The sequence below is a fragment of the Anguilla rostrata genome, chromosome 13, assembly GCF_018555375.3.
Source record: "Anguilla rostrata isolate EN2019 chromosome 13, ASM1855537v3, whole genome shotgun sequence".
Taxonomy (NCBI): domain Eukaryota; kingdom Metazoa; phylum Chordata; class Actinopteri; order Anguilliformes; family Anguillidae; genus Anguilla; species Anguilla rostrata.
Genome location: NC_057945.1, coordinates 39,160,140 through 39,162,983, shown reverse-complemented (window position 1 = coordinate 39,162,983; position 2,844 = coordinate 39,160,140).

Genomic DNA, 2,844 nt, shown 5'->3' with positions numbered 1-2,844 from the left:
GTCCGAAAAGCGAGAAAGAAACCAGGCCACGCCACGCCACGCCACACCGGTGGTTCGTTTTCCCGAAGGACGCAGTGTTGGATTTTTTTTTTTCAGTGTATGGCAATCTCGGGTTTTAGCGCGGTGTTCAGCAATTCAGGGTTGACTTTATTTATTTATTTATTTATTTATTTAAAGGCATGGGAGGCATAGCCAGGAGGTAGACCGCAATGTCTGGCATCGGAGGGTTGCGGTTCAACCCCTGGGCATGCGAAGTGTCCTTGAGCAAGACACCTAACCCCTAACTGCTCTGGCGAATGAGAGGCATCAATTGTAAAGCACTTTGGATAAAAGCGCTATATAAATGCAGTCCATTTACCATTTACCAATTTAATTGTGCGTTATTCACAGGGTGCGGATAGGTTTTTCGATGCTACTATTCGTGCCCCGGCTTCCCAGTCTCCACCCCCGATTTGTGATTTCTCTCGCCACCCCCCCAACCCCTCCGGTCCGCAGTCGGTTCCTCCCGGTTAAATCTTGTTTAGGGCCACCAAAATCGAGAGTCGGCTCTGCTCTTCAAAGTGCAGGAACTGTGAGGACACGTTTCATGAAGTCACTTTTTAACGTGTTTACGACCAAACCTGTAATTTCCAACCGATTAATATCGGACGAAGCCAAGAGTGAACTAATTGGACTCAGATGTTAACAGGGGGTCGAATTTTTTAAATGTGTGGTTTTTTTTAAGTCTGTGGTAAGCGGCAATGAATTAAACGGCTTGTTTAACACAGAGAGGGGTTTGCATTGTTTCTTGCTGTAGCTGAAAAGATTGATGTTCGCCTGAGTAGGTTTATAACCAACATCTGATAGACTGGCTTTCCGCTCGTTTATGTAGCAGGTGAGATCGGGGGCATTCATCGCTCAAACTCTGGAATGTTCTCTATGCTTTCTCATTCACAGCTGCTCTGTTCATTTTCTGTGTATACACACATGCCACTATTTAAATAAAAAAATTAGCACTGTTAGAAAAAATGCTGCTGACTGATGTTTTATTGGTGTTCAAAAAGCCCTTTCAAGTAAATTTTTAAAATCCTGAGATAAAAACCCTTTTCAACAACCCTGTTGCTGTGACCCAGAGTTACGGTAAAATTTTATCCGTTTTATCAGTTTACAGTCACCTTCTCTCAAAGACAAACACGGCATTACCTCCAACATCGTTTTTCCTCAATCATTAACGGTGATGTGATGTTTGTCTCTTGGGCAGTTAGATTCTCTGTCTCTGTCTGAAGTTGAGATATTTGGGATTTGGGTGCGCAGGTGGATCTGGGAGGGGGATCAGTAACACCGCGTACCAGGTGCGCCGCCCACATTCTGGCCCGGCGCCCCATCGCCCAGGTAACGGTGCCAAACGGCAGTTTCCTGCCCTGGGTATCGTACAGCAGACCATGCAGTAGAGCGGAGAGCTGCACGCGCTCTGCCCGACACTGAGCAATGCGGCTGGGCAGTGTGCGGAGAGACTGGTGTGTTTGGGCGTTTGGGCAGTGTGGAGAGAGACTGGTGTGTCTCAGTCTGACACGTTTTAGCCCGGGGGAGGTGGGGGGATTTGATAGTGGACATCGATTGTTACCAGGGCCCTATACAAGTCCGGACCTGTCCCACATTTTCTGTACAATATCACTGATAATAAGTTTAATGAATAATTAAAAAATGTAATGATAAATTAAGTTTCAAGTTATCGCCAGACAAGCAGGAGGGTACCACAATCATTTCCTGGAACAATGCCAGGTTTGCGTTTAAATCCGCAGGGTGAGGCTCTGTTCTTCTGCCCTGGAGCAAGACACTCACCCTGAATTCCTTCAGCAAAGATGTTCAGCTGGGAAAACTGACTGTTTGCTAAAGCATGCAAGCTATGGAAGCGCCTCTGGACACAACCCTCTCTGATAAATGCTGAAATTTAATGCCATCTTAAAAGATTAATCCTGCCGCAGATGCAAGCAAGATCAGATCAAATAAGCTTTAATGTAACGGAGAGTTTTCTTGGCACACATTAGGCCCCTTTAATACCAGCTGAGGATCAAAGAATGTCACAGCACCAGTAAATAAATGGATTTGCGTGTCTGTTCTAGCAATATAGTAGCGCAAGAGAATATGGCGAGAAGCGTATTAAGACCATCTTCATAGAAAATCACGCTCATTTCATTTGATCTTTGCATCTGTGACAGGAGCGGTCTTGTAGCATTACAGTACACTGTAGAAGAGCTGTTAGTGGTGGAGTGGGAGTGGCTGAGGAGAAGGTGAATATGTGGGCGGAGTCACATTGGTGATTGACAGTCCAAAAGGGAAAGCGGTTACCTCAGAAGTGGGCCTTATTCATTTCTGGTTTCCATGCCAACATACGCCTGTAATTACTTAAATAGCCCTAAAATTTCTGCCCTCGGACATTTTAGGTACTTTTCTTGATAAGCGCATGAATAGCAGCTGAAGACTAGGTCCCTGTATGAAACGTTTTACTGTGATCTAATCTACGAGTGAACCAGCGCTGGCGTGTGCAGCCAATTAGCTCACTTAGCCAGGGTAACTGGTGGAAAAAACAACCTGCACACACTGGCGCTCCCAGGACCGGAATCGCCCACCTCGGGTTACCTGCGTGTTCAGGGGAGTGTACATGTGGGCGGAGTCATTTTGCTGATTGACAGCTCAACAGGATTTCCCTCGACACGCACGCCTCTCTGAACCAGGGAGTACAGTCCCTGTCTTATCACAGGACGGTGGCAGACTGGAACACAGACTTCACCCAAAGCATGGGATCAGCTTTCTCCTTGGCTAACAGATCGTAGAGCCAAGTCCCCGAACGCAAAGCACCTGTGC